Below are 13,531 nucleotides of genomic sequence, written 5' to 3' on the forward strand. Positions count from 1 at the left end.
TATATCAAAGGACATGGAATTATATTTTCTTTTATATAATAGCATGCATATAAATAAAATAAAGTGATATGATAGTAATAAAGTTAAATTCTTAGCATCATCTTCAAAGGAAAATATATCAGAATTTATAAGAAGTAAACTTCACCCAAATTTGATAATCTTTTAATATTTGGTGATGATTTTTGAATAGTCAAATTAATGATTATGGAAAATATATGTTCTTAAAAATTATGAAGAAAATGGTGTAAATGTAAATCTACCTTTATACAACTATAAGATTTTCCCTAAAGCAATGAACAATTTATAACTCCAAAATGACGTATCTTTGAAAGATTAATCTATTTTTTGTCCTTTAGTGAGCTAATAGCTTTCACTTATTAAATATTCCCTTATGCAAAATTACTGCTTTTACCATCCCATCTCCTATTTTAAAAGCCCTACTTCACAGTTATTAGGAGATATCTAAGTGAAAAATAAGCTCAGTGAATGGCTGTTCAATTAGGGTGTAAAATCTTTTTAAGTACCATTTCAAAATGTCAGACTATGTACTTGATAAAACTTAGAGGAGGTCATGTGCCAAAGAATTACTCATAATGATTTAATTCATTCATTTAATAGATTATAGTTTCCACTCTTCTATTGATGCACTGTGCATTTATGTGTTTAACTCCCATTAACGCTAATGGTACCTTTACACATAAAGCAGAAATATCTTTAAAAGAAATAGTGTCCTTTTTAATCTGTTAACTATCTACTCCCTTTACTCTCCAGACCTATGTACAATTTTGGATTGAAATAAAAAATTTGAAAATTGTACAATAAGGACGTTTGAATTATTGATAGATTTACTTTAGAGAGATATCTTTAGCACTTAAAATCTTCTAAGTGTGATTGTCTTACAAACTCAGAAATGTATTTCTTTTCTGAATGTCATTATTTAGAATCAAATTTACATGTTGCTTAATGAATCATCATAGAACATTCATACAAATCCTATTTGTATAAATAGTGTTACCTTAATATCTTGACAGCCCCTCTCAATGTAGACGCTAAATTGTACAAGAGATACTTGATACATATTTAAATTTCATAAAATTCATACTTGAAAAAGTTTCACTTGTCCAATATATCACAAACTTTAGTTTTAAAATTTTTTGAATAACTGAATTTACTACTAAAATAATGCCCTCTAGTACCTGTATCCAAATACGACAAAAGTGTTCTGTTTAAAAATTAAAATTTCTTTAACAATTGATTTTTTGAATTCTTATCCAGTGTTTCCTCCACTTCACTCAATTTATTTGTTGTGAGAGTTTTAAACCTTTGGAGGCATTTTATTGTGTTGCTCTTTTCCTATTGTGTTTCTGTGTTGAAATTTGCCCTTCTATTGTGAAGGATATCTCTACCACAGTTAAGTGAATGCCTTTTTGGTGAACTACTTTCTCTTTATTATGTGTCATGAGCTAGGAGTGCATCTCAGCCTCATAACACCTGCTCAACATAATAACAGTGCTATGATCTGTCTGTAACCCTGCTTAGATAGGAGATAGTAATTTACCACGTCAGAAAAAATTATAAAACTATACAGCTATACAAGCCATAAAATTTTATATAAAATATTGTTCATGAATCCACTAGTCTAAAAGTGGAAAAGGATAGCAATATTCTGAAATAGTCTGAAAAACAAGATATTAAAGAGTGTCAATTTATATTGAAAGTTAATAGGACATAGAAAGAAACAACTAAAAAATAACCAACCAATAAACCAATAAATCAAAGAAGGGGAAAAGACACAGGTAGGGAATACAAGAAAAGAGGGGAAAAAAGACAAAAGTGTAGAAAGTATAAAAAGGGGCATGAATAAAAAGGTTAGAAAATACAAATTCTGTTAACCCATTCAAAATAAAAAAATACATAAAATTGGATGAAAGTATACATTATCAAATAATAGTGGGAATGTATCAAATCAACACAAAAGAATACCAGTGAAATTTTAAAAAAATAACAACTAATACTAGAGAGAATTATATTATTTCTTGCTAAACTCTATGATGTGGAGAAATTCTTTTCTTTTGGGGGCTTCCAGGTTTGGATTCCATCAGGATTTTGGAGGCATTAGTTTTTGCGAGATAAATGCATATGCCTCCAACCCAGCCCCACATGACTACAGCTACCATCCAGTTGGTTCATCAAAGTAGGATGGACTTCTAGGTTATATCTCTTATAACATTATTAGATTATAACCTTCTTAGGTTATACCTCTAATCATTTCACCTCCAGCTTTAACTCGGGAGCTTTGGGGGAACACCTCATATGCAATTTATAATATTCTATCCCTGGTCCCCAAAACCTCATTGCCTTCTCATAATGAGAAATGCATTCAGACTACTCCAAGAGTACCCATAGTCTTAAAACAGTATTGCCCCCAAATCCAAGTCCACCATCTCCTTTGAGAATTAAAGCAAACTCTTTACTGTGACTCCTTACTAAAATCAATAGCAGGCTACATATATTCAATATGTAGTAGCACAGGATAAAATTTTCCTTTTCAAAATGGAGAGATAGAAACAAAGAAAGAAGGGATAGGACCAAAGAAAGATATAAATCTAACCAGGCAAAAATTTCCTGTACCTCCACTCCCAGCATCTGGGCACATGGTAATGAGAAGTTCTCTTCAAAGGGATTGGCAGTCCCATTCTTTGGATCTACTGGAGAGATTATTCATGGCCTCTTTCTTATTAGCATACCTCTCGCCACAGCCAGCAGATTACCTGGGCAGATGGTACACATTAGTGGCATTTCTTAATTCCTGGAGTCTACACTTTAGGTTTGATTCCACCTTCACATCTTCACACATCACCAATTCAGGGAAAGCCCACAGGGATTCTGACCTTGCTACTCTTCACCTAGCCCTCCAGGCCTTCCTTTAAATCTTGGTGGAAGCCTCCATGACCCTCTATTACCAGCATCTTGCATTACTAAAGAACAAGCACCTTGTGCACAATGTCAGGGTCTTCTGCCAGCTTAAGCAGTAACTAGTTACCCTGGTACCAGAGCTGCAGTGACCTCTGATCTGCCTGGGTGACTGCATATGGTGAACCAAATTCTGGGCAAACAACTTCTAGATCATGCTGTATAAAAAGGATTCCCCTGTGGTTTCTTCTAAAAGGAACAGTTACTGTTACATCTTTGAACCTGAGATGAATTCTTTAGCAGATGTAATCTTTTCAACAACCACACCTTCCTTGGCTATACTTTTATATGCACTTTTCTAGCCAAACTGCAAATTTTTAAAATCCTTCAGCTTTGTTTTATGCTCCCAATTATCACAGTAAATATGGCTAAAACCCTAATAGCAATATCCATGCTACAGCCTGAATGCTGTTATCTTGAAATTTCCTCTTCCAGATTAATTATTCCATCACCTGTTTTCCTGTAAAGTCTCAAGAGGTGGGTAAATATATATACACATTTTTTCCAGAATATATAACACAAATGCCCTTTAGTCCAATTCCCAAAAGAATTCTCATTTTCTGATATAATCTCATGAGCACAGTCTTCGATGTCTGTAATCCTATCAGTATCCTGCTCTTCTGAGTTCCCACAGAATTACCTATTTATCTCCACTTACAATATATTCTCATGTTTCTCCAGTCTGCATCTCCAAACTTTTGCAAAGTGCTCCCACAAACCACTTTTGAAAGTGTCTGAAGTTATAGTTAGATTAATCACAGTGACAATCCCACTTCTCAGTACCAAAGCTGCATTATCCAGCTTTTCATTGTTGTGATCAAAAGACTTGACAAGAACCACCTAGAGAATGACATTTTTATTTTGGCACCCAGTTTTGGAGGTTCAGTTCATGGGCTGTTGATTCCATTGCTCTGGGCCTGAGATGAGGCAAGTGTCATGGCAGAAGGGCATAGCAGATGAGCACTGATTTTCTCATGGCAGTTAGGAAGGAGAGAGAATGAGGTGGAAGGGGCCCACAGAGAAGATGAACCTTTCCAAGACATACTCCCAGAGGCCCTCCTCTTCCAGTCTGACAGAACATACCTACTATTACTATCCGGTTCACCATTCAAAGTAAGACTGATTAGGTCACAGCTGTCAGAATCTAGTCATCTTACTTCTGAATATTTCTGCATTTTCACAGGAGTTTATAGGGAATAGCATGTATCTAAACTTGAATACCTTTATCAAATTATTTCATTGTTCTTTTTTCTCTCAATGTTGATTGTATATTTTCTTTTTACCCTGATTGGAATATAAACTTCAAAATGACAGGATTTTTAAAAATTAATCATTTCTCTTAATGTAACAACATATAACAAGTAGCTAGAATAATTTTCAATAAGTGTTGTTCAATGTGTTTTGTTGGTTTATTATTTAAGTAGTTTTCAATAGTTTGATTTGACAACTATTAGAGTAGCAACCTATGGGGCCTAAAATGAATTTTATAGAAGACAACTCATTTAACAATAATTTTGTTTAAATCAGCTGGCTATCTCCTACACTGTGTCCATTGGGAAAAGAAAAAACTGTCACAGAAAATTGGAGAGGGAACTAGGAAAGCTAAATTCTGTTCTCAGCTCTGTCACTAACCTAAGATAAACAAGGTCACATATTCAGGTTTGAAATATTTTTACCTCTGTGTTATGAATAATATGGAATGAACATCAATGAGTTTTCTCCATTTCTACAATTCCCTCTCTGAGCAAGCCTTCTCTAAATGTAAAAAAAAAAACTTACAAAAAAGTTTGAATAAATCCATCCACTGGGATCAAAATGCAATTTGGCATAGCTCAGTAAGCAATCTGATGCTATACCAATTTGCAAGGTTCTGCACTCCAGTGAGCACCACAAAAGCAGAGCACAAGATGGGGAAACAATGAACAAATAAATGAGAGGAAATTGGCATAGCCAATATTTGAGATAATTAATAGAGAACTTAGGTGGTAAAGAGCTCCTGTATTGAGAGAGATGATGGTAAAATATTTTATGATAGTTCTAATTTACTGACCAGGCTTAAGCAGTTTTTTTAATATCATAAGAGTTATAAAATAATTTGAATGAGTAGAAATATAGCAAGCCTTGGAATGATATAACCTGCTATTTTAGATTTTCTTCTTTAAATAATTGAGATCTATATGTCATGGAAGATATGAAAATAAGTATCTGAAATTAGGGTGCTTTTAACTGTAAGGGGATCATTTTAAGTGGCAATATAACACATTAAGTGAAAAATTTTTAAATGAACATACAGTTTTCTTCAGGATTGCAGAGATAAAAGAGACTATGCAAACAGAACACATCCAGTAAAGCTTCACTTGTGGGATGTTGAAAGGGCATTTTAACTTGTATCTGTTTACTTTCTATTCCCACTTTCTTTAATTCTTATTGTTGTTTTACTATTTCTCTTATTTAGTACTAAATATAACAATGTTATAACTGTGTGCATTATATGTCTTTAATTGTCATTTGTATTCATATTACAAACTATGTATTGGAAACTAATAATAAGTGATATCTCTAATCTTTTGTTAAGCAGAGGGTGATAGTTCTTTACTTGAAAAGAAGGGATAAAAACATTGATTGATTAGTCAAAGTGCTTTTTATTATAAAGCTAATCATTAGGTAACTTTAAAAAGTATTTTTAGGGAAGCATGATTATCTGGCTGAAAGTGACTTTGTGATACGGTAAAAGTACTAAATATTCCATACAGTTCATACTTCAAATTTTAAATTTTGATCTTTTCTTTGACTAGTGATCTGTGGTACACAATATTCTTTTTAAAAATATTTAATTGATTTTATTTTGCAAAAACATGACAGTGGAATGCATTACAATTCTTATTACACATACAGAGCACAATTTTTCATATCTCTGTTTGTATATAAAGTATGTTCACACCAATTCATGTCTTCATACATGTACTTTGGATAATGATGTCTATCACATATTCTTTGGAGGTGCTGAGGGATAACAGTGAGCAGCAGCTGAGGGTAGCACCAGACCAACCACACAATCAAAATAATAAATAGCCATTACTCTGCAGTAAAATATTTTGATGAGTTACAATGTATTGTAGGCTAGATTATTGAATGCCATTTAGATTTACTTCTTTTTATTTACGTAAAGTATTTTTAACTTATGATTTTTGAGGAGACAGGTAACCTCAAGTAATAGAGCATCTGTAGAAAGACTTCCTAATCCATCTTGCCTCTGTATTAGGACAAGATAAGAACTTATGGAAAAAAATATTTTCCAGTATATAGGAGTTATTCTCATGGCAACTGTGTATTTGCTGTTGTTATGCTTGCTGTTGTTTTGTTCTGGGTCCTAATTTTGTAAATGAATGTCTTTTAAAAAAGCATATTAGTATGCATTATGGAAAAAGTAGAAAGATTATTTTATGGAAAAACTATCATTACTTAGCCAAGTGTGACTTGTAATGAACTTTAAAATATACTTTAAATCAGGAATTTTAAGCTATGGTGGAATTTAATCTTACCAAAAGTAAAATTATTTCTTAGGACAAAATGTTGTATTAGAATATAATAGGCTAATTCTGTCAAAATGTAACTCAAATATTGAATTAAAATTTATTAAATTCTTGAGAGCTTTTTACATACCAGCAGAACTTTTCCACATACCTCATTAGATAATAATGTAGTTTCATATAAAACGTTAGGATTAACTGTAATTACCACAATAATAGTTGCAATGCTTACCAATGAAGGCAGAATATATTGTTTAATTAGTGTACAAAGAAACAAAATATGACCCCTGACATTATTTAGAAGAAAAAATCGATTCTCTTGCCTTCAGAAAGATATTGAGGTGTTACTGTGTGTCAAGTACTTTTGTGATGTTCATCATGTATTACTTCATTTTATCATTACATAAATCATCTGGAACACATTCTATTATTATGCTTCCCAAATAACAGAAAATTGAGGTACTAAGAATTCAAATGGAATGTTTATCCAAGTGATGTGGCCAGGTTTTAACTTAAGAAATTTGATTCTTGCCACTGAGTTATTAACCATCACACTACAAAAAAGAAAAGAAAAAGAAAAAGAAACAAGTAAGAAAAGTTCAATAAAAATAGATTTTAAATTTACCAACAATTTTATAAGATATTCTTTATGTTTTAATGAAAACATTGCATTCTAAACACATTAAGAAAACATATATAAGCCTGCTAATATTGCCTCTATTTTTGTACACCAGAGGACACTTCAGAATCAGAGTTCTTTACCTGGAGTTTATTCATGGCATCTGGTCAAGGTCAAAAGGGATTAAAAATGATTGGCGTGTTTAGTGCTTACTAGTTAAAGTTTGTTTGTAATATTTCTGTATTACAAAGCATTTCATTTTTCCAGAAACTGATATTGGGAAGGGTTATTAAGGTGTTTATAGTTAGAAATTCTTAAAAGATAGTGCTTTTTGTTTTTCTTATTTCACATACATTGTCTTTGGAGAATAAAATTGTGTCCAGAGAGCTTATTTTTCTTTTTCCACATAGCCCTACCATAACTGTTAAAATGAAAGACTGAGTTGCTTAGTGTTTTTCATCTTACATGTGCAATATTGCCCTTACAATCATGGGTCATTTATTTGGAGATGATGATGAATATTTTATAAATTCAAGTTACAATATGAATATGTTCATTGACATATTTAACAGGTATATATTAATTATTATTCCTTTTTAAAGTACTATCAGATATCTAATATAAAATGATCAAGCAATTTCATAATATAATTATGAAAAACTATACTTTGTTTAACACTTAAAAATGCTTTCTCCAAACAAAAGTGAATGAGGTTACAGTGCACCCTTCATATTTATATCCATGGGTTCCACACCCAGGTATTCAACCAACCATACATCGAAAATATTTGAAAAACAAATTATGTCTGTCTGAACATGTAGAAACATTTTTCTTGTCACTATACCGTAAACAATGCAGCATTACAGTTATTTGCATTGAATTAGGTATTATATGTAATCTGGAGATATTTTAAAGTTTACAGATATATATATATATCTGGAGATTTTGGTATCCACAGGGAGTCCTGCAACTAATCTCCTGAGAGTTGACTCAATAAATCATGTAGAGAAGAAATTTTTGTTCAGTTGCTATATTTTTGTTAATAAAACACAACTTATCTGATAATAATAATTTAATATCTAATAAAAGTGAAGAGTAAGAAACAGTACATTCAAAATAACATGTTCAGTAAAGCACTATTAAGCTATTTAATATTACATGGTCTGTTTCTCACTATTGATTGGATTGCATTTTATTTTAGGTTTATTTTACATCTAGCCATTTGCCTTTTTTAATTAAGTTTGTATTTATTTCCTCAGACAAACGTAAGTGGAATCTCCAAGTCATAAACACACAATGAGGTCATGGGAAAGTTTCAAAATTTCCTGGGCCTAGTTTATTTATGTCTGAAACTAAAATTGGCAACCACATGTACAGGCCTATTCACAGTATATATCACCCAGTAAGGACATAGTTTGTGGTATGTCCTCTACTTTATGATTTTATTTTGAATATTTAAAATATTTTTAAAATACTCCTAGTGTATACCAGGTATAATATTTGTCAAATTTGCCTTTTTCAAAATGCATAAAATACAAATTTTCTACATTTTTTTGCAGCTATTTTCTAAAAAATAAAGGATTATGAAGCTACTCTTGCAAGTTTAATTATCTCAATGATCCCTTTTGTTTGGAGGAAGATAAGTGTGTCCCACTGTGGGGCACAAAGGAAGACTCATCTGCTCCTGCCTTCCTCCAGTTCCTCAGCATCAGTCTACCAGCTCCTCTCCAGGCAATAGAGAAGAAGCCTGTGTCTCTACCCTGTGATCACATAGCTGACATGTGTGATGATTATTATCAGAGTAGATACTACTGTCTATAATGCAGCTATGTCTTGGTACAAAAAAGGAATCTTTTCAAATATTTCAAAAAATAAGTCAAAAGGAAGCTTGAGTATGTGGCAAAAATTTTTTCTGTTTCTATATATATCATTGTAAAGTATTTGTCAGCTCCATGGAGAATGGTTGTGAAAGATTTGTGATAATATCACATGCAAACTTTCATAAATGTCACCTTATTTTTTCTCACAAACATTTCTGAGATTTTATTGGGATCCATATATTGTCCACATTTAATACACAAGGAAAGGAGGTACAGAAAATGTAGATGCTTTTCTAAAATTTTCATAGTTAGTAAAGGATAAATTAAGATCACAGTCAGGTTTTTGTCATCTGGTAGATGTTTAGCTCATGTTTATATTGCCAGTGAAAATAGTTTACTCTCTTGAGAATCCAAGGCAGAAGAGAAACATTGTACAGAGGAAAAGGAAAAAATAGTCACTTTCAATAGCTTCACATGTACTTTGCTTAGGGCCTTATTCAATATCATGTCATATATTTCTGCCAGATCAATTAAACTGTACATATGCTTTCCAAAGAGCTTGAGAAATTCTTGTTTGCACTCCAGTGCACAGGGCATATTATTTTGCAATACATGGACATAATGCAGCTCTTTATGAAGGACAAAGTTATTTAGTTATTTCACAGTTCCAAAGGCCACACTCTTTCTTTAGAACAGTGACTGCAGATTGAGAAATGCAAGGTCCTTTACTCTTCATAGTTACGTTTCCTCTCAGTTAATGGCATAAATCGCTGAACTTTTCTGAAACTCAACTCATTTCTTGACCTATGACATAGAAGTGACTCAAAACACAAGGTATCTGGATGCTTGAATACATAACAATGTTCTTGCAGATATCTAGACTTTGAGGCACATAGGTAGAAATCTTTCTGCACAGGTGCAATGGTTAATTTTTCAGCAAAAGCCTGAACAGGACACAATACATTACAAGTGATCATAAAAAAAAACATATTCTTAAAGAACAAAGGCATGTTTGATGGTGGGGCTGTGTGTAGCAATGCTGCCAGCAGGCGTGCTTACCCACCCCTTCCTGAAACTCATGTTAGCTACTCAATGGAATCCAACTAACTGCATATGTTGAAAATTTTTTTAAAAGCTGTTTACACAAAAATTTCCTAGTTGAAGTTGTTGGGTTTAAAATATAATTTCATAATTTTGAGAATGCCATATTTGGTAGATTTTGGCCATCTGTGTTTCCATATCATAAATTCATATATATATATATATTTTTACATGTATACATGATTTATTATAGATACATATATACATATCAAGTCTTTCTTAAGATTGTCAAAGCTTATTTGTCAGACACTTGGAATATATGTGTCAATTCTCAGCCTCGATAAGGACAAAATGGGTTAAATTACCATCACAGGCAAAAATGGTATTGGCCAAAGAATGAGAAGGGAAACCTCCATCTTTCAATTTTCTTTTTGCCTTCAGGGAACCTCTGATTTGATTTCATTCAAGAATATAACATTCAGAATGGATTTCTTTCATGTAACAAACCTCATCGTTCCTCTTCCTATCTCTTTCACCTAAATCTGACTAAGAATTGGGATACTATAATTGCTTTTAAAATGCTGTCTTCTCCTCTACATATATGATCCTGAAAGTAAAGGGATTTTATCTGTAAAAGAGATCATTCATGATCAAATGCTTCATTTCTTTGCTTCTGAAGATCTGATTAAGGATGTTTTACTCTAGAATTACTCATCAGGTACCATATGGCATACTGTTTTGGGAAAATTAAAGCTAACAACAAAATAATCAAAATGTTTTTATGGCCCTCCAAAAATTTATACTTAAAAAAACTCCCTTCTTCTTTTTTCCTTTTGTATTTAATTTTGATCCTTAAATATTATGACTAAAATATTGAGCAAATAAAATGAAGACATGTAAACACAAACTTCCAGAAATCTATTGATCATAGAGTGATAAGATATGCATACTATAGAAACAGAGTGCTGTTAGCATTAAATAGAAATTTCAGTGAAAAAAATAGCATGCTAAAAATAAAACTCTAATGATTGATCATATCTCTGCCTACCTTACATAAATTTACAGATATACCGAGTCATTAGCATGTAATGAAGTACCCAATTATTATGTGCCCTGCTGTTTTCAACTTTTCAGATTGTCAGTTCTCAGTTTTGAAATAAGCTGCATGATGTGAAAGGCTTTTCCTGTGACTGGTCTGCTAAACTGATATGCTTCCTGACTTCCTTAGGCTTTTCTTCTTTTGCAACTCAATGCTAATAACATGATCCATGCTTTTGCTTTTAAAAATCATTTATGCAGAAAAAGAATTCTTTGAACTGTTTTTTATGTATGCCAGTTTATTTATTTTCTATTTTTCCACAAAGTATTTCTAATGTGCTTACACTAACATTTGCCTTTAACCCAGAGAAAATTTTGTTTTTGTTTTGTTTTAAAAAGGAACTTCCTTTCTTCACATTAAAAAAAAAAAGAATGGCACCTAATTTAAATGATTTGTTTAGAAAAGAGCAAACAAATTTCAGGATAGGAACATATTAAATGGATGCTGTCCAGTAAATCAGCCACTAGCCAAATGAATGATTCAGCTGTTGCTATTCCAGATTGGGAATTTGAAGACTTGATATGAAATGAAGGATGTATATTTCTTTTCCTTAACTTTTATATTGATTATATGATGGAAATTCACTATTTTGAACACGTTGGCTTAATTGAAATATTTTACTGAAAGTAAGTTTACCTTTTTCTTTTTAATTTTTTAAAATGTGCCTACTAGAAAATTATGTATGTGGTCTCCATTGTATTTTGATTAGAAAGTTGTGTTTTGACAATAGATCAACCTATGATATCTTTTATATATATCGTCTGATATTATGTTTCTTTTAGATTTTTTTAGGATGATGCTATTTATTCTTTATATTTTTAATTATGGAAAACTCTTGGAATAATTTCCAGCTTTTTAAAATAAGTACCTCTCCAGCTGTATTAAAGTTGAATTAACATATAAAATTGTAAATTTTTATGGTGTAAAACAATCTTTTCATGTGTGTACAGATTATAAGGTGACTAAATGAAGCTATTTAACACATTATTTAGCTCACTGTTTTGATAGAATATTTAAGATCCACATAGCAATTTTCAACTATACATCGCATTATCAACTGTAGTCTACAGCTATACAATAAATTCCTGAACTTATATTCTAACAAAAACTTTCTACTTTTGACAATATCACTCCCATTTTCCCCACCTCCTACCTTCTAGAAACAACCATTCTATTCTCTGCTTCCATGACTTTGACTTTTTTATATTCCACATACAATTGAGATCAGGGTGTATTTTTCTTTTTTATTTCACTTAATGTAATATCCTCCAGGTACATCTGTTGTCACAAAATGACAGGTTTGTTTATTTTTTTGAGGTCAAATAATATTCCATAGTGTATATGTATCTTTATAGCTATTGATCTGTTTATGCCATATTTTCTGTAGCCATTTGTCCTTGTGATGGACATTTACATTAATCTCACTTCATTTATTCTTGGGACATTTGAAAAACTATTTTGAGAATAATAACTAATAGGGAACTAATAGGGCAGGAGAGATACTATTTTGCTACATAGAATTTTTAATTATTTTTCTTTAAAAATATTCCTTTTCTCCCATTAACTGCTTCATCCTTCCTTAGATTTTTCCATATCTTCATATCCATATGCTGTATGGTCTTAAAACAAAAACTATATAAATGAAGCATAGTAAGTATCAAAAGCAGATTACCAGGCACATTCAATGTTCCAGCGATTAAATCCCTAAATTGTATAATTCTATTTATATGCTGTTTCCTGCTGTTTGTCCACATGCCTATGGGCAGAACATAACAATTCCTTAGGAAGATTAATGCAAAGTTATTCCCAGGTCAGGTGTCAGGATGAGCCTGGTGACTGGAACATCATTGCAGTGCTAATAATCTCGATTTGGATCTTTTTTTTTCAATCAAAAATGTGCACAGAAAACTTTTCTTCTTTCTACAGAGAACACTTAGAAGAATATGCTATCTGTCTGTAGCCAAATTTTAATGAAAGTTTTAAGTAAAAAAATATCAAGTAGACAATACCATATAGGAAAATATTAAGAAGGGATAGTAGTTATTTATCTTTAAAATTCCAAAGACTGGGCCTGATATGTTAGAAATAGCTCAGAGAGGACAAATAATCAGTTAAATGTCTCTTTATATCCATTATTTTCTCTAGCAGGCAAATGTATTCTGTATTTCCACACAGATTCTGATCAAGAGTATAAAAGGAAGTTAGAGTCTCTCACAGAAAGAATTCCATGACTCTCTCTGTACCACCCTGTCATTACATAATTGGAAAACATGACTAGGGGTATTATATCCAGGGTAGTATTATCATATTATATGTTAAGTGGTATTTTTGGAGAAATATGAAATTATTAATAAACTATCAACACAGGAAGGAAAACTTTATAAAAAATATGCCAAATCTTCATTTTCTCATATTATATCCAAAGTCAGATCTATATTAAAACATTACA

This window comes from Ictidomys tridecemlineatus, unplaced genomic scaffold (genome assembly GCF_052094955.1).
Source record: "Ictidomys tridecemlineatus isolate mIctTri1 unplaced genomic scaffold, mIctTri1.hap1 Scaffold_365, whole genome shotgun sequence".
Taxonomy (NCBI): Eukaryota; Metazoa; Chordata; class Mammalia; order Rodentia; family Sciuridae; genus Ictidomys; species Ictidomys tridecemlineatus.